This window comes from Lates calcarifer, linkage group LG19, assembly GCF_001640805.2.
Source record: "Lates calcarifer isolate ASB-BC8 linkage group LG19, TLL_Latcal_v3, whole genome shotgun sequence".
Taxonomy (NCBI): Eukaryota; Metazoa; Chordata; class Actinopteri; family Centropomidae; genus Lates; species Lates calcarifer.
The window spans coordinates 23,992,537-24,013,196 of NC_066851.1; positions in this window are offsets into that span (position 1 = coordinate 23,992,537).

Consider the following 20,660-nt stretch of genomic DNA (forward strand, 5'->3'; position numbering starts at 1 on the left):
AATCAGTTAATTAAAGGACGTTTTTAACCAACATGTCGTAAACTATCTCGTAAAAAATCTGATTTTACTGATTTATGGCACCAATATCATGCATATATATGTAGAACATATGGACACTTATATTTAAAAATATATTTTGAATATAATCTATCTATATATACATAATATAATTTTGACTTTTTCTTTCTCTCCTTTAATTTTATTTTAAATTTACGAGCAGAAAAACAGCACAAATAAACACTCTAATATTCACTCTCTAATATTCACCTATTTCTTCCTAATTTTTTTAAATATTCTGTTTAAAATTCTTTGAATAAATCAGTATATTCATTAATAGCCATGACAGATTTCCAACCTTTTTCCTGATTCTTAGAGAAATTATTCTTCTGTGTGTTTAATCACAAAAAAGCAGAATATAGAAAAAGATGGTCTGGTGTAAATCAACTGACGTCCTCACTGTATTTATCACCAGATATCATCCAGCTCTGACATGAAACTAAAAAGCTGCAGACAAACAGCTGGAAAACTGCACCAGTGTTGGATTTTCTTATGTAATTTTATACGGAGCATCGTCTGAAACTCGAGTCATTTTCTTGATAAACTGGTTGTGACGGGACATTTTGGTGACAGTTGCTGCGCCTGAACTTCTCCATTCACAACTGAAATCCTGTCTTTTCTGACGAGCAGCAGTGTTTTCTCTGCCAGCCTTTGTCTGCTGTCTATTTTCTCTTTTCTGCCTCTCTGTGGGGGAGGAGGATGGGGAGGACTGGGGAAGGAGGGAAGGAGGGAAGGGGGGGTGATGGGTGGTGGTTTGTTGCCCTCAATATGTTGTGATGGAAGACTTGGTTCTCCAGAAGGAGCGTCCGCCTGGCCAGACAGGAACCATCATTGATCTGTTTGGCATCAGGCGTCTCCACAGCTCAGAGTGCTGATCAGGCTGCTGGTGGATCCGCAGAGTCCGGCTCTGTTCACACTGCAGCTGACGACACACCGGCTCTGCTCACCGCGGCCAGATTCAATGTTTGTCCGCTCCGTGTGAACAGCAAAAAGCTGCACAGAGCGTATGGAAGTCATAACACACAGGGAGTGTGGGTGGAGGCCCGAGCACAGGGGCCCATTAAACCTTTGGGATCCTGGGCCGGGCCCTCTGTCTGCAGCGAATATTAACGACAAACTGACCACATAGACACAAACCAAATGACTTAAAAGAGACTAAATACATCCACAGAGCTGCAAAACTGTGAGCTAAAACAACTCAAACTGATCACAAACATGCAAACTGACCAAAGAGACGCACACACACCAACCACAGACACAGAAAACAAAGGGTGACCACAAAGACGCCAATGAAATGACTCAAACTGACCATGAGAGACAGAAAACAACCACAAAGAGATGAAAAACAACGAGAGACACAAAACAACTCAAGCTGACTACAAAGAGATGCAAAATGACCAAAGAGACACAAACAAAACGACTTCAAAGAGATGCAAAATGACAACAACTTCAAAGAGACGGCAACTGACCACAAAGAGACGCAAAATGACCAGAGATGCAAACAAAACAACTTAAGACATGAAATATGACCATAGAAACTGACCACAACGGCAGACACACAAAATAACCACAAAATGACCACAGAGACAAAATGATTCAAACCAGGAGATGAAAAACTACAGACACACAAAACAGGTCAAGCTGAGCACAAATAGATGCAAAGTGGCAAAGTATTTGAGCCTGTCTGTCTACAGACAGAGGTTAGACACAGTCTGAATATTGTCCTTTTAATCAGTTCATCTAATTTTCTCAAACTGCCGCAGAGTGAACCTGGAGCCTTTGGGGCTCCGAAGGATCAGGGTTCGTCCACTAATCTAAAGGTTTGGTGGTTTGATCCAGTCCCGCAGGTTGAAGTTTGTCCAGCTTGCTGCTGTCGGTGTGTAATTGTGTGAATCAGAAGCAAACTGAAAAGCACTTTGGATTAAAATGTTATATAATTGCAGCCGTTCATGCATTGTTTCAGAGATCAGCAGCATCTTTACGACACCTTTAAAATAAACCACCGTCCTATTTCCCAGCATTGAAACACGTCAACTCTTGACAGGAGCAACAGCTGTTATGACGTGTCAGTAAAGTCATGTACTTAAATAAATAAATAAATAATAATGGTAGGCCTGAAGTGGTTTGGCCTGGTTTGGTCTGGCACGGCTCACATCTCCAGCCCTGACTCCTGGAGGTCTGTTTCTGACCGCAGACGACCGTGTTTCACGTCCCTGAACCGCCCACCTGGCTCCGTCCTGCGGGAGGCCTGGATTTACCAACCATTAAGCTATCAAGAGCTTTTGTTTGAAAAATATTTCTGTGGGCCTTTTTCCTAATTGCCTGTCAAAATCGACTTAACCATCGTCCGTGCGCAGAAAGGAGAGCTGCATTCGCCGTTCATTAATTCATACGAGCTTCTATTCAGCGTGGATTTGGGTTTCACAACCTGCGGATAAAATACACCAACATGTTCACATGAGTGCTGAATGATTTAAAGGGGGGAAAAATCTGCTGTTTTAAAATCACACTTGACATGACAGGTGATTTATTTTATTATTTTTACACTGCAGTCAAACAACTCTAACGCTGGAAACAGCTCGTCATAGCTACGTCTGTTTAACACAAAAGTAGATGAAATGTAAAAGGACTTTGGTCTGAACACAGAATGTAAAAGTTGTTTAACTCTTATTTTTCTCTGCTGACTCATTGCACTGTTTCACTTCTCCCCCCACTGTCCATTAAATGAACTCATTAGAGGACACAGATCTGAGCTGAAACACTGCTGATCGATCAATGCATCTGCCAGTAAAAGTATTAAATATGTGTAAATAAAGATCTACTGTGGTTTTTGTGTTTGTTTTGAAGAGACAAGTTTCCCATTTACAAACAATCAAGGATGTGTTCGCAGCACTGGAGTAGAAAACACATTTCCACGATGTCAAAACAGCTTATGTACGGACATTTTCACTATTTGGACATAAAGCAGCTGCTGGAAAACTTAACCCGACGTGATGCTTATTCCAATGAGAAACAGCAGCTTGTAGATCTGATAATACTAAACAAAGCTATATGAACTCTACAAGAGAAATGACCTGAGCACTGTACCCTCATTTTGTGTTTTTAACGTCAGCATTTCAAATCCTTTGCTCTAAAAATTGTAAGCATAACAACGTGACACATTTATAGAGAGCCATCAGTCTGCTCCTCTATCAGCTGGCACCAATTCCCACACTGAAACTCTAAATAAACGTCAAACGAAGAGACTCAGCAATATTCATTAAAACAGCCTTAAACACTGTGAGCTGTCTGACCTTAAAACAGCTGTTTATTCCTCCTCCACAGCTTCATAAAATCCAGGACTCTGGAGCGAACAGCTAATTCTGCTCTCTGAGCGAACAGACAGGTTTACTTCACGAGATAATGAACATTTTCCACTCATTATGTCCGAGACTTGTGAAGTTTTAAGCAGAAAAATCTCCTCATAAGGGTCATTTACTGCCCCATGTATGTGAATACACCTCACTGATGACGTCTGTTTAAAAAGTCCCAAAACATGTCTGCTTGTGCTGATTATCTCAGACATTAAAGGAGAAAAGTTTATAACAAGCCCAGTAATTTAGTTGAAGCAGACACATACAGTGTATTTTTGTGAGAAATGTTTTATGCTTCATGATCAATGTGTGTTTGTATTTTACAGAAAATATAGGGTGAAAAGTACCATGGACTACAAAAACAAAAGCTAAGCAGCTGGAGGATATTAAGCAGAGCTAAGTAAGAACTAAGCTAAAGTGATTCATCCAAGTAGGACTTCAAGGCGCAGAAGCTTAAGTAGCTAAAAGGATTATTTCTGCTAAAGCCTGGACAGAATGAAGAAAGCGAACTCACCACATTGCTAAAGTGTTAGTATCTAACAAAATCATGTTGCGACACAAAAGTAACTGAAGAATACTTAAAAATACTTAAATCTAAAGCCGCTAGGGGACAATAAGTAGCTAAAGCTAAAGCAGCTAAAAGTTGTTACAAAGCTACATTGTTAGCTAAAATAGATACCAAATTGTACAGTAGCTACAGAGTAAGCACAGCTAAAGTAGCTGAAGAATATTGGATAGCTAAAGTAGTTAAAGGATGTAGTTAAGAAGGCTAACACACTAGGTAGCTAAATCTAAAATAGCTAAAAACATCATATAGCTACACAAAAGTACTCAAAGAATGTTTAGCAGCTAAAGATGGAGGGTGCTCAATGCATGAGCTAGCTACAGTAACCAATGGACATCAAATAGTTAAAACTGAAGTAGCTGGTAGTTAGCAAGTAGCTAAAGCTAAAGTTAGTATGTAGCTACTACTAGCTAGTGGTAGTAGTTGTAGCAAATTAAGTAACTATAACTAAAGTGGTTAAATGTTGCAAGACAGCTAAGGTATTGAACAACACCAAGTGGTAAAGCTAAAATAGCCGAGGACATGATGTATGTAATGTAAAGTAGCTAAAGAGATCAGGTCGCAAAACCTGACTGTTGGCAGCTATAGCTAGAGTAGCTAAAAGTTATTGTGGATATTAAGTAGCCAAATCTAAAGTAACTAAAGGATATAACTTGACTAAAGCTAAAATAGTTTTTAAACAGTAATTTGTAAAGAAGCAGCTGTAGATTTTCAGGTTTCTGCTCTAGTTAACCAGAGCTGAAAGAGCAGGCAGCTCACAGTATCAGTGTCACCCTGCCTGGAGCGGCTCTCTTCATCCAGCCCCTGTGCTCTGACATACTGGGACCAGTGCCAGTGCTGGAGGACATGCTGGTTTTAGCAGCTGGAAGATGTCCTGACAAGTATGTACAGCGACGGAGAAACAAGCTGACAAGGTGACGGCCTGTCAGATGGTAAGTTTTCAGGGGAAGGAACAGAAATAATTAGACTTACAGGTCGAACAAGTTTCTAGACGGTGAAGTTCGGTTGTTTTCAGAACAGTGTTAACAGCTAATTAATGTATGAAAATAGAGTTTTGACAGAAAAATTGTGTAAATTAATTTGTGTTTCTGGGAATATGATTGATTTTGTTGTTGGATGTAGTTGTAAATAAAAAAGCTGGTAAACTGAGCTTAGCTGTATTTTTTTCTTCTTCCCGCAGCCTTCAGCATAATAGAGAAAAAAAAGATTCTGATACCCGTTTCTATTGATGCTTCAGATGTTTGGCGGCGGACGAGAAGAGATCAGGCCATGGATGGATTACTGAATGGACTTAATGGGCACAGTAAGGGGGATCAAAGACTGTTAATACTTCTTGTTTGAAAGTCACACAGCTCAGTTAAAAGACTACAAAGAGAGGCAAAAGTATCCCATTGAGACACAAAACAACCACCAACAGACGCAAGACAACCACAAAGAGACCTGAAATGACTATGAAGACCTAAAATGACGACAAAGAGACTCAAAACAACCACATATAAAAAAGGACTAGAAGAGACACAATATGACCACAAGGAGAAACAAAGCAACCAAAACGAGCTAACCAAAAGCTTAAGTAGCTAAAGCTAAAGCAGCTAAAAGTTGTTATGAAGCAACATTGTTAGCTAAGATACCAAATTTTAATGGAGTTTAAGGGCATCAAAGTGTAAGCTTCAGTGGTTATGCAGCTAAAGTATATGTGGAATATTCGGCACCTAATGTAGTCAAAGGATGTAGTTAGGAAGGCTAACACATTAGCTAAATCTAAAATAGCTAAGACATCATGTAGCTATACAAAAGTACTCAAAAAATGCTAAAGCTGAGATTAGCTCAAAAGCTTAGCTAAAGCTAAAATAACCAAAAGGCATCAAATCGTTAAAGCAGCAGATAGTTAGCAAGTAGCTAAAGCTAAAGTAACAGTTAATATGTAGTTACAATAATAAAGCTAAAATAGATACCAAATACCGAAAAAAAAGAAAAAATCAAGTAGCTTAAGAACATCAAATAGTGTAAGCTTCAGTAGCTAAGGAATATTACACAGCTTAAGCTAAAGTTGTTAAGGAATGATAGGTAGCTAAGTCAAAGATAAACGTGGCTTGTGTAAATTGAAAAACACCATGATAAAAAACTTCCTGTTTTTACACCACCTGCATGCACTTGCCCCTTTACCTCCCCTCTCTCGCCCTGCAATGTTCTTACATTTAAATCTCAGGAGTATAACTCAGCTTTTTATAGGTGGAACCTGCCCTAATGGTACAGACCAAGTAGCCCCAATAATAACAGTCTGCCCAAATCCACTTAGAGTAGTCCAACAAACACTGATGTCTGGAAACCAAACTCTTTAAACGCTGCCCAGGTGTCATGGTAGGAAATGCTAGCTAAATTAGCTTGTAGCTGACACAGCCCAGCAGAGCGTGAAGCTCAGAACTTCATCCTAGAATAATTTTTTGATTAAACATTGTTTTTGCTTCTCTGGTCTTACCTTTGTAAAGTGCTACGACAATACATGAGAACACAACAACAAAAACAATACATCCTTTCCATCTAATGCTGCGTTCATGTCACATCTGAGTAACCGTAATTACCAGTATCCTGCTTGTAAACAGTGTTAATATCCAAGTTGTAATTACATCTGGGAAACTCAAATTTTTCCTGAAAACTCTGGTATATACACAAGCTAGTGCTAAAAAAAGTACAGAAGTGTTGCCTAAATTAAATGACTAAATGTATCAGACACAGTTTGTGTCTTTCCTATGTTTTGTTTGTGTTTATTGATTTAACACAGCTGGGATCTCCAGTAATGAGTGAGAAGCTGCCGCCTTTGGTCGTAAACATGGGAATCTTTCCTTTTTTCCCTTCCCTCAGACAGGGATGTGAATGCAGCATAAGCATAAAATATGACCACACTATGAACTATTTCCCACTATGCCTCTGTATCTACACTGACAGAGTATTCATACAGTAAAAACAACAGAAATGCTGAACAGAAACGTCCATAAAATGAATATTACTGTGGAGTGCGGTAACATCATGTGACTGATTCTCCTGAAGAAGAATCTGATTTCTTTATCAGCAGGGAGGAGGCTGTAACATGTCTGAACAGAAATGTCATTTGTTAAACACTTCAGCAAACGTGTCATATAACACACACACACACCCAGACACACACCTGCAGCCCAGGTTACAGAGCTGTGTGGTTCTGTGTTAATTAATTGGAAATGAAGTGACTAATTATCCAAACCTGCTCTACTTCTCACTTAATGCTCAGATTTAACTACCACCACACCCCACCCCACATCACCCCGACTCCTCACCCGCCCGACCCTCGTCCTCACCCCCTGCTCTCCCCCTCGTCTCTCTTTGTGCGTCATGTCAGGGATTAACTCTGGAAAAAACAGCGACACAGGAGAAGAGCAGAGGTGTGTCTGTTTAAATCATTCCGTTTGTTCATCATGTTACCATGAACACTAACTTTGTAAAAACACAAGTGTATTTACTGAAATGTTGAACTATTTACTGTGTTAATCATATCTGTTCTGATAGATCAATTATCTTTTTCACAAATGAACCTTTTTCATTACTTGAATATTTATATTTTATGCTATTTGCTTTTACGTCTGGTCCGCTACATTTCAGATTGTCTTTTTACTCCACTACATCCCTCTGGCGGCTTTAGTTACTAGTTACTTTGCAGATTAAGATTTTACACGCAAAATATATGGTCAGTTTATAAACTATGATGCATTATTATAGAATAAACTACCAGACAATGTGAAGAATAGTTAAAAACTGTCACAGCTACAACACTTAACAACAGATATTAATGCAACGATGACGATAAAACTAATATTTATGAGAATATACTGTAACTGCTTACCGAGTATTTTTACTTTGATACTTTGGTAAATTTTGGTAAATTCATGCTCCACAGAGGCACCAGACAACCAGGAGATAAAAACAGAGTAAAACCACAAGTGGAGATAAGAACTATGTCAAATACAGAAACCAGGCTGCAGTCCCTCTATTACAGCTTTGAATGTATGAACTTTCATTGTCACTGAATAGCAACAGCATGGTAGACTAATGTTAGCAGTTAGCTCACCAGCTACAGTGGTTCAACACCTAGCCTCTATTACTGAACTTCTAACACCACCTGTTTCATTTAAGGTTTCACTTCGCAGTTTTTAGCCGTGTTAGTCGGCCATGGTGAAGTCCACCACTTTGGTCCAGACTTAAATATCTCAACAACTATTGGATGGAATTTCATGAAGCTTTGTGCAACAACAACAAAGGCTTTCCTGTTAGCATCCATGTTTTTCTGTCTTCACAACTGGAAAGCAGTCAACTCAGTCCCCGTTCAGACCTGTGACGTAAATGGAACGCACCATAATTAGCAACTGCTAGCATGCTAACACCACCAAACTGAAAAATTAAACCTGGTAAACATCAGCATGTTAGCATTTAGCTCAGAGCACATGGTGTGTTTAAGGACAGCCTCACTGCTGGGTGAATCGCTCTGAGTTTTGCTTGATTTCTGTTATTTCGGGGACTCTGAAGGAACACTCTGTCAGGCCTTGACACGTTTGCATTTTAGCTAGCTGCTCCATCTGTCCACCAGCTAACACAGAGAGGGTGTGATGACATTTCATAAATCCTCTTCTGTCATGAAACAGCTTCATCTTTAATCTCTGGGTCACATTATCTCGGGCTTTATCTTCACATCGTGTTTGCAGTGTTATCCAGGTCTTTTGTTGGCTTTGCTCTATTTTCATACTGTTTATTATTGTTTGTACATGTTGTATTATCTTCAGCACTCTCTGTTTGTTCTGGTCTCAGGTCTTATCAGTATCCAGTTCACTGCTGCCGCTGCTGGATCGTCCCAGTTTCCCCTCAGGGATCATAAAACTTTTATCTAATCTCATCTGAATTTGGCTTCTTTTCTTTTTTCTTTGGACAGAGATATTCTCTTTTCTCCATTACACTCTTCTTCTTCTTCTTCCTCTCCTCCTTCTTCTTCTGCCTCCCCTCTTTCCTTCCTGCCTGTCTGTCAGCCGACGGAGAGGCGACAGCAAGTCTCCACGCCGTAAACCGATCCGCCTCGGAGAGAGCGCGAGGCAGAGCGGGAGAGGATTCCTGATATGGATCTACCTCAGAAACTCAGCCAAACAAAGCCTCACCTGTTTTCACCGCCCTGCCTCTCTCCTCCTCCTCCTCCACCTCCTCCACCACTACTGCTGCATGACCAGCCCCTGAAATACTCCACTTTGTCAGTTTGTGCATTTTCCTCCTCTGGTTTTGTTTCCGTCGGGGATTGTGGAAGCTTTGATACACAGAAATACCTGTTAGTAGTTGTCGATCCTTTTCCCAAATACCTCCATCCACCCTCCTCCCCCCTGGTCTCACCGGAACAGAAAATTACCCCATTTACTCTCCTCCTCCCTCCCTCCCTCCACCATTTTGGGTGTCCCAAATCTGGGCCCCCGGGGCAGATCCCAGACATAAAAGTTAGCATTGAGGAGCCGAGTGTCCGATATCAGTTAATGTGAGATACAACTAATTAGTCCATTATCGGGCCCCCGCTCTCTCTGGCTCATAAATTGGAGCCACTCAAAGGTCGTTTATTATTTATCAGAGGGGGTGAGGTAGTGGGGGGAGGGGGGAGGAAAGAAGGGGGAGGAGGGGATTGCTGCTGCTGCTCCAGTTTGCTTGTTCAACATATCAAGATTAGTTTCAACTAGCCCTGTTGGATGACTGCAGCCTGCAAACACCACACACAGACACACACACACACACAGATCTGATCACACACTGAGCTGCCGTCGTCGTGCGGCTGCGATAGATCAACACAGATTTCTTTATTCCCCAAAACAGGAAAAACTCCAGACGCTCAGTCAGTTTTAGAGCAGCTTTAACTTGAACTAAGAGTTCAGTGAGAGGTCAGTGTAAACATGTTATTAATGAATTATTAATGTGTTATAAATGTTGTATTACAGCTTGTTCCAGGAGTGTGCTGATGCTCAGGTAGAGGGATCACTCTCATAACCACCGGGTGGAAGAAGTATTCAGATCATGAGCTCAAGTAAAAGTAGCAAAACTGCAGCATAAAAATATTCCAATACAAGAAAATGCCACAGATCTAAAGTTTTACTCAAGCAAAACTACAAATCTATAAGCAGCAGAATGTATTTAAATGTAAAAGCACTCATGCAGAATGATACCTCTCAGAGAGAGATGAAGTGAAACCAGATCTTCCGGGTTCTGTTCAAGAAGTAAGGAAACCTCATTCACTGACATTTGTAGCTACGCTAATAACTCCAAATCCAGCCTTGGAAAACAGTCTGCTTCAGAAAAAGACAATCTAATGTTGTTTTCCAACCTTTGCACATTGACAATAAAGTTCTTCTTGAATCTCTAACAGACACCATTTCCTGTAAGTCCTAGACATTTACAGAGCGTCTGGTTAGTTAGCGGAGTTAGCAGCTAGAAAGTTGATCTGTTTTTAAATATTATGGAGAAAACCATGCTATGATCATTTACGTACCCGTGCCAACACATTTGTTTTTATTTTTCATGAAATCTGTTTTCTCTGTAATCACATCATAAAGCCTCAAAATCAGGATCAAACCCACTGTCTAAACTTTCAAAACTTTCACAAAACTTTCTGTTGTCTAAAGGCCTTTTCTGAAACAGCACAACGCAAATATAGAACGCAAAAATGTTAGATACTTTCCTGAGAATATACAGAAGCTGAAGCTCCACCGTAACCGCTTGCGGACATATTTTTTAGGATGTTTGTGGGACAGTTTGAGGTCAAAAAATTTTCACACTGACACCCTCAGTGTGAAAAGGCCCTAATAGCGGTTTCATCTCCGTACCATAAGGAAGGGCATGGAAACATGACTGTGCCTGGAACGGTAGAAAAATACATCTGGAAACTGAAGCTCACCAGCAATATTAAAGGTGTTGTGTAAAGTTGTTGCTCAGAAATTAAATAATGACGGCGTTTTTCAGACGTTTCTTAGAAGAAGATACTGATGTTTTGGGAGGTGTTTAGTGAGTCCAAAATATGACATTTAAATTCATTACATGGGGCTCAGATAAAAAATGATCCACTGGTTTTATTATTTAAAAGAAGCACCACTAGGAAAAAACAGGTTAACGATAATAATATCACTCATGGAGTACCCCAGGGCTCTGTACTCGGTCCTCTGAAAATGTTCAAGTATGCTATTAAAATCTTACTTCATGACATGTCCAGTGCTACTCTCCATCAGTTTGCTTTAAAAGCTTCATTTGATTATGCAAACAAACTAAATCCAGAAACTATGGGATGTGTAGGCCTCGACACACTGAACTTTAACAGTGGAGGATGAGTATTTACAATTCTCTTCTAACTCCTTTCTACTTTCTCTGGGAGTGCATTCATTTTGTGATGCTGCAGCTTCACGTAAAGTGTGAACCAGACAAAATGTTGGAAGTCTTTCTCTCTTTTATTCCTCTGTGATTCAGCGCTCTGTCAGACCGGGCGTCCTCACACAAACATTGACAGCAGTTTGCGTCCTAACCGTCCTCCGTCGCAGCCAATTATTCCTGTTTTCATCTTCGTCTCAGACAAACAAGTCAGTATTTAAGTCGGAGCAGGTATCACACCGCCGGGATCGTGTTACACAGCTGAGAGATTTATTGCTCGGCGAGGGAACGTGTCGTACTGCCATCGCTGTCGTTGTCTGCAGCTTTGTATCTGGGTGAGAAACAGAGAGAGAGGAGGGGAGGGACGGGGGAGGCAGCGTGGGAGGGTGGGAGATGGGACGGGGAAGCTCCAAAAACGCCAGGAAAACAAAAAAAAAGAAAATAGAAAGAAAATAAAATATCTAATGAATCTACTGTCAAATTTAAATGACAAGCACTTTTCTTTCCTGAGAGAAGAAGTTGAATTCAACCTGATTTAAAAATAAAGATTAATAAATGATTGTTGAACTTCATTTAAAGACATTTATCACCTGGCACAGTTTGCAGTAAGGACATGCACCTATTTACAAGGCTAGATTACCAACCAGGTAAAACAGGTAACTACCCAGTGCCCACAAAAGCCCCAGGTTCACTTCATATAATTTTTGGTCTTTTGGACACAAAATGACCTCAAAAGCAAAGCTAATATACTGTAACGATATAGAAAGCAGCAAGAGAGATGTCTAATGACTGCAGATGCAAAATGACTACAAATAGAGATGCAAAACAACCAAAAAGACACAAAATGAACGCAGTGAGACACAAAACTACAGCAAACAGATGCAAAATGACGACTAAAACTCGTAAAACAACCACAAAGAGAAACAAAACAACGACAAATAACCGTAAAAACAAATAACCACAAAGAGATACGTAAAAAGAGTCATAAAACAACTGAGATTTGAGCACTTATTTATAGATGCTCATTAATTTTCCTTTAAATAATGAATATAATATCCGTTTCTTAAGAAAGGAACTCATAAAATTGATTTTCAAAATGCTACAATTAATTTTTACATTTTAATTTAAAAATTATTCTGTTACAATTGTATTTATTTATTTTTTAATTGTGATTATTCACCAGTATCAAAAATTAAAAAGCTGTCTTGATTTGGAAACGTTCCATCAGTATTTCTTTATTTGAAAATATATTGCTAAAAATGACATTTGATGTGTTATATAATTCTCAATGTATTATATAACTTATTTTTATGTTTTATTTACTTCTTTTTACTTCTTGTGATTTCATTTACTTCTATATTATTTCAATATGTAAATGTTTAAGAAATTAATTTTATTATGTTTAATCAAAAGTACTAATATGGTAACATGGCAACATATTAAATTGAATTATCTATTATCTATCCATCTATTATCATTCACTTGTCTTTCCTCTCATTTCTCATGGATAATATTGTTCTAGTATAACACAGCATTTGCATGCGTTGGTCACTGACACATTAAATCCAGTTTAATAAGTGTTTTTTCACATCTGTGTTCCTACAGAAAGAAAAGCTGAGAAAATGTCAGGATGAATCTGAGCTGCAGCTGCTGTTGGTTTTTATGAAATATCACGTCTCTGCACAGAGAACCACATTAACATGAAATCATTATTATGATGTGATGGCATTTTCACATCTGTGTTCTTGTAAAACCAGAAATACACACACACACACACACAGAGTGTATCCCGGCTTCTCCATCTCTGTACGATCAGATTCATTAACACCCTGACACGACCACGACCCCCCCCCCCCCCGACCCCCAGCCGACACACAGTGAATATTTCCACAACATTTACAGTTAAATTAAACTAATGGGACAGCAGGCGATTACTTTTTTCCTATTGTCATTTAAAAATTAAAACAGCATCACGGCTCCTCCTGTGCAGGATTCTGCCGGCGTCTTCATTCACCTGGGAAAAACTTCCTGTGTTAAGATATGAGGAATTTAAATACTGAATCCAACATCGTCTGTTAGCATAGCAACCAGCGCTACTTTTCTCATCTCATTCCTCTGAGTTGTTTTTGTAACCCCCCCAAAAATTTGAACAAAGAAAATTTCCAACGATGACAGCTGTTGAGATAAAAGACAGAGAGCGAGCTAAGATGGCCGACGCAGGAGAGCAGGTAGAGCTCCATGTGACCTGGGTCGGCCTCTCCTGAGCTGCAGGATCACAGGCCGAGGTTAGCCTGTATCTACTAACAAGAGTTTGGTCTTTAAACAGCGACACGTCGTTAGGGTCTGAGGTAAGACTCTCAGTGAATCAGTTCCTCTGAAAAAGAGATAATAGAGCAGCAGATTAAAAAAGTTAGCTCAGTTTTAGAAAAGTCAAAGTTAGGACAGATCAACACTTCTCCTAAAGTTAGGGGAGGTTATTTAAGAAGTTAAAAAGCTTGTGAAGAACACTTTTCATTTCATCTCTGTCTGTCCTTCGATTTTCTCAACAGCTGCTCATCCACTTGATTTCAAACTTCACGGACGTTTTGCTAAGAGCAGTGTCGACTGTGACGAGTGGTTCTCGAGAAATAAAAAAGAAAGAAGAGAAACAAACTGACAGTCGGTGACTACGTTAGGGCAGCAGCAGCAAACATGGCTGCACCCGGTCAGGAAAACGAGCAGCAGCTACAAATGATCCTCACATATTATGATTATTAACAAGAAGAACAAGTAATTAATTAACTGCTGCGGTTATAGTGGCATAACATTACACCATGAGTCATCTAACATTGTTAATCGGCTGCTGTGCATTTTCTCTTTCCTTTAACAATGTACGAGTGAGAAAACGACTCAAACTAAAGTTTCAAATATTTTCCTTTCCGGTGCAAAAATCAAATTTTCTGTGATTTTCTTTTCTGCATTTTACTCCAGTGATGAAATAAATCCATGTCATACTTTTAAGTGGATTTAAGTGAAGTTCTTCAGTAAAAATACAGATTCTCTAGTTCAGGGAAAAGGTGATTAAATCAATCAGTTGCCAATTAGGTCCATCTAGATTAAACTAATGCAGTATGATACAACGGGCCTGCAATAAATCCTCCCTTCATGAGGTTTATAATGATCAGTTTTTCTTGAATCAGTTTCAGAGGATGCCGATTTATATTATGTAGAGGAACACTGAAGGAATTCTGACTGGAAGAAGCTGACTGCAATAGTGGTGAAGACAACAACTCCCATGATCCCACAGTGCTTCACGACGTCATTAAACCCTGTCTTCTGTAACTGTTTTGATTGAGAGCGGCAGAAAATTACACACTGTGCGTTTAATTATCATTGAAAGAAGTAAGGAGTGTGATGCTGGTGGGATCTGTTCCTCTCTCTCTCTCTCTCCTCCAGAGGAAGTCTACCTCGCTCTACCACTCCCTGCAGCAGTGGTGTGTTTGTGGCGCGCTGCCTTTAACAATATGTTTAACTTCCAACAGCATCAGCATGTTTACACACAAACTGCTGCTCCGCTAAAACAATCCCACTACGAGACAGACTTCAGTTAGATTTGTCATTGTCTTTGCTCCCTCCTTCATACAGAACACACACACACACACACACACACACACACACACACACACACACACACTCTGCAGCAAGTTGGCTCACCCATGCTGTGTATTTACCTCAGTAATCGGAGTCCATGTAAGCATTGTGTCTTTATGTTGTGGAGGTGCTATGTCATTTACATTTACACACATACACACACACTCAGCAGGAGTCTGTAAAGAGATGACTGGTGAAAACACTTGTTCACTGTCAGAAAAAACAGCTCTTTTTTTTCTTTCTTTTGAATTTTATTTTTTTCACCTGTTTATTTTTATAGCCAGGCATTAGTTTCATTTGATCTCACTGAAAAACATCTTCACTTGATTTCTAAGGCTACGTCCACACTATTGCGTTTTCATTTTAACGCTAAAACAACCTCCGCGAAGACAAAACTTTTAGCTTCATTTCAGAAAAAAAATCTCTGTCCCAATAACACGCCTGAAAACATATATCACAGGACCACTCAGGTAGAGTCTGGTCTGTGGTGTCATGCCTCCGGCTGCTCCCACGATCCTGCTCGACAGCTGTGCTTACATTTAGAATTCATTATTATTGGTAGTCTTATTACTATTGTGACTGTCATTATTATTTTCACAGCTTATTGTTTATTAACATTACTGACATCTCAGCATGGAATCTGTATTGTGCTATGTTCTCTTTACCTTATTCTTCCCCCTCTCACTGGTAGTTGAGGCTATAGTGGGTCATGTGATCGGAGCGTGGCGAATCAGGGAAAGACACATCATGACTGATAAGATCCAATCAGGAAGTGAACGTGGGCACCTGCGTCATCGTCTCTAAAGGTCCCTGCTTCTGTCCGTCCAGACTAAACACAGCTCTGGAAGTTTTCAAACTGAAACAGGGCCAGCAGCATTTACAAACTTTGCTGTTTTAAGGGCTTGAAAACTCTGGAATAGTGTGGACAACAGGTGTAACCATAGCAACAATGAAAAAAATTAAAACTTGACAGTGCAGATGTAAGTGCTATACAAAGGCAGTTGGACTTGTTTGAGGTTGGAGAGGCCTTTCCATTGACCTGGACGACGATCATTCCCAAAGGAACAACATCTAATATAAAATGGGATTTTTCAATGTGTTGTGCCAAATCTCATCATAAAGATGGTTATGTATTCAGGACTTATGACTCATAACTATTCATGACATGTATCTATGTTAATTTTAGATATGTATGTATGTCCAGGGGTTTTCAACATACAACCAACATTTGTACATGAGCGAACAAAGAGAAGCATCAGTTCTCTACAGGACATTTTGTCAATGCGTAAAGGAAAACGTGAATTTAGTTAGGTCTTGGATGTTCAAGTGTCCTTGAACATATCAACAAGAGTTTCCTGTGTACTGTATCATCTGTAATCAGTGCAGAGCACACTGTATTGTACTATAATGTACTACAATTTACTCCCCCACAGCCCAGAGTATCTCCTCTTGAAATCGATTTAGCTGCTCGACCTGTTGGACTACAGTAATCAGCATCTTGCATTTCACCATTGTTATACCTCAGCCATTTATGTTAGCTAATGTTACACATGATAGCAGATGATTTTGTTGAGCTTGGGACAAAGCTGAAGACCTTTTTTTAGTCTTTGACAGTCAGTAAATACACTCGACAACACACTGAAACAGTGACCACTGGGGTTCTGGAGACAGACGACCTTGCAAATCTCATGAGAACGCCAACTGTCACATGTTCCTGTACCAAAACCAACAGCTTGCAATGTTTATATGCAGAGGCATTTATACAGAAAAGGCCAAAAACAAAAGAAGGAAAAGGGAGGAAAAAAACAGAGTTTGAGTGAAATCCTGGATAGAGAGACATGAAGGACTAGAGAGCCTACAGAGGGACTGACTTCAGGTAAAGCTGTTTATTTACAGGTACGTCTCCGTCCGGCAGAGAAGTAGTCGCTGATGTTAGTCACAAATATCAAACGTGTGTTGAGAACTACTGGCAGTGAAGATATCAAGGGTCTTTAGATCTTGCGTGAATGACTCAGACTGGAACAGACCCAGTCCAACATGGTTGCTGAACCCCAACACAACATCAGAAAGGTGTCTCTGGTCCGCGGCAGGGTTAATCTTGACACCTGGCTTTGGTCGACTTCTGGTTTACAAAGTTAGAACTGCTTGTCAGATGCCCAAATAGCCTTATAGTTGTGTCCAAGTAGAAACTTTGCAGATGCCGCTAGGATAAAGGTCAGGGCGAGTCGCCAAATTAAATGCCACGTCAATTAACTGTCATGACGTCTCCGTCCAGAAGAGTCGGACCAATCAACACTAACACAAAAACCCGTTAGCGGTCCCATATATCAGTGTAATTCTCTGTGTATGTGTGGCTGTCTGTCATTGTCACAGTGTGAGAAAGCGTCCTCCTGTTTGCGTCTAGGTGTCATTACAACAAGACAACAGCACGTTAATAAAGAGGATGACTGGAGTGTGTGTGCTTTTGTTTTCCATGCTAATCAGCCAGCTGATGCTGCTGCTCTCTGCTTTGTTCAGCTGAAACAAACAGAGCAGCATCACTGTCAGCATCACGCTCACAGCTGACATCTTTCCTCAAATCAATATTATTGTTTTCTTTTCATCTGCTTTTGTTTATGCACTAAAGGTTGGGCTGAGACAGGGAGATGCCCAGTACAACCAAGACGAGGAAGCGCCACTGGATCAGAAAGTCAAGCAAAGAGTTTCTGACACGTTTCATTTACCAGTGTTTAACAAACATCTGTTTTGTCTAAGAAAAAGTACCAATAAGGTCTGAAGATTTTTTTTCCATCCTAAACTTTTTAGCTTTCAATCTTAGTCCTGAATCAGAAGTCTACAAGTTTTCATTATATTTTAACAACTTCACTTTCTTATTTTCAGTCACTGAAAACTCATTTTAGTCTAGACTTAGTTCACTGAGTTTTAATCAGGACCAAACCTGAGCACTTTAGCTAGATTTAATTAAATCGGTTAACTTCAGTTAAGAGTAAACTTGACTGTTTTTGTCCCAAAGATCTGGAACTGAAAATTGTCAATGAACTGACAGTAGCAACGTTGCTGGAGTACTACACTCACCTTATTCTACCACTTTGGTTCAGAGTGAGATATGTCAGCAAAAGCTTTCCATACAAAATGATGCAACGCAACACAACGTAACGCAAGATAATGCAACAAAACGTGATGTACCACAAATTACACAATGCAGTGTGCTGCAATGCAACACAATGCAATGTTGCGCAAGACAATGTGATGCGGTGCTTTGTTGTGCAGATATAAATATTTGTGTGATATTATATTTCCTTACCAAACCTAAGCGTTCGTGTTGTGGCATCTGAACATGATTCGTAAATTAAGGCTGTTTACACGAAAAGTTCAAGAGTTCCTGAAGCAAACAGATCTGGATCATCTTTATTTTTTTCTATTCTGGTCTTTCTACTCCATTTTACAGTATTTTTTCTTTAATATGTGTGTGTGTGTGTGTGTGTGTGTGTGTGTGTGTGTGTGTCTGAGCTCTGGGCTTTCTGTTTTCCCAACAGCCTCACTGAGTTTACAGACACAAAGACTTCTGAAACAAATCCCCTCAGCTCCTCCAGTCTCTGGGGTTTATCTCTCCGAGTGTGTGTGTGTGTGTGTGTTCTTCATATTAAACATCATATCACTGTTTCATTGTCAACTTTGTGTGTGTGTTTGTGTGTCTGTGTGTTAGTGCGTCAGTGATCTGGGGAATTCAGCAATTCTCCAACAGTCTGTCACTGTTTATCTCTTTGTCTCTTTGTTTACTTCCTCCTTCATTCCTTTTAGCTTTATTTTTCTTTCTTTGACACCTATTTATTTCCTCCACAAAATATCTAAATATTTGATCCAATATTTAGTCCAGCCATATTTATTTTTGGAGAGCATAAAGGATAGGTCTGGTGATATTTTATGTTTTTCTTATTGTCAGTAAATATCGTGTGAAGGCCCAAACCAATTTCAGCGACTGTTACTCAAACAGGAGTAAATAGTGCATTTTTTTCAGGAGCTATTTTCAGCAGTGGATTAATCCACATTTGGTTCTCGAGTGAGTATTTGAAGCAGCAGGATGGTGTGTGTGTGTGTGTGTGGGATTGAAAAGAAAAATGTGTTTACAACTACATGTTACTATTACTCATCTCTTTGAATGTTCCCCTCTCAGTGTAATGCCCATAGATTTTGTAGTTTCAATGGAAAATGTTTGTCTTACATTGGGCTAAAAACAGTTTAATTGGTAGTATAATAATCACTTTTTGACAGATTTGCATTGGACATATTACAATCTAAGATTTTAATTACATACGTTACATTTTCAAAGGACCGACTACAGAGCCCTGAGGTCCTCCTCAAGTGATATTGTTATAGTTAACCCCTTTTTTAGTGGCGGTGCTTCTCCTACGTAATTAAACCAATGGACCATTTCTGATCTTAAGACCTTGTGATGGATTTGAAAATGATATTTTACATGACATATATGTTGTTTTACTATTTGACGCAAAGTCTCAATATTCATTTTTTTGTTTTTATCATGTTTTGTTGTTATTAAGCACTGTGTAATCATTAATTTCATTCATTTATTAATTGAGGTATTGATCGGTAACTCCTGTATGAACTGTCACACAAAGGATGGTTTGTGTGAGACTATTGTATGAATGGTGTTAGGAGCTCATAATGCAGGCAGACATAATGGTGTTTACTGTATAATGTAATGTCATCCTTCCATATGTAATTATTATAAAGTATTTGCTCTCTGAAGACTGATTGGTCAAAATGAAGATGGTTATTACAGATCAGGAATAGCTGAAGTTCCTCAGCAGCCAGAGATATCAGTAAAACACTACACATACCTGAGGTATTACGTTACTCTGCTGTGATGGGTCGTGTTACTCTGTGTTTGAGTTCAGGGTTTACTGCTGAGGTTAAACATGACGAGTGATTTCCTCTCCAGAAATATGAGCAAATCAAACCAAACAAGACACTTCACACATGGAACAAACAAACAGGTGACTGTGTTTGTTTGTGTTTATCTGGTGAATTTTGGACCAAAAAACACTTAGCGTCACTGACATGAGTGATCACATGAGTGAGACTGACATGACTCAGTTCTATAAATACATCTGTTAGCTTATGTGTGTTTCTGACACCATGCACCCAGCGCTCTCCCATCCTCTCTCTCTGTTGCCCTGTTTATCTTCAGATACTAAAAGCAATTACAAAATACTGAACACACACTGGGCTAAAACACAGAAAAGGACAGAACCAAACCAAGGCAAAAACATGACAGAAAACAGGCCAAAACAAGGTCTGACACATCAGAATATATTAACCCAAACCAGGGCTAAAGCATCAGGGAGAACTGGACCAAACTAGGGCTGAGTTACTTGAGAACACTGGCCCAAAGCTTTGCTAATCTGAGCTAAACCACAAGTGAATACTGGCCCAACCCAGAGCGAAAACACTAAAGAATACTCGACCAAATTAGGGCTAAGACAGCCAAGCAGTGCACCGGTGCTTAACTAACTAATTAATAACAGCATGGTAACTCAATCACTATAACGGGGACGTGTACTGGACATGAATGTGCAGAGGATTTTTGTGAATTTCAGAGTCTGTCTTTCACATCTGTCCTTATTTAT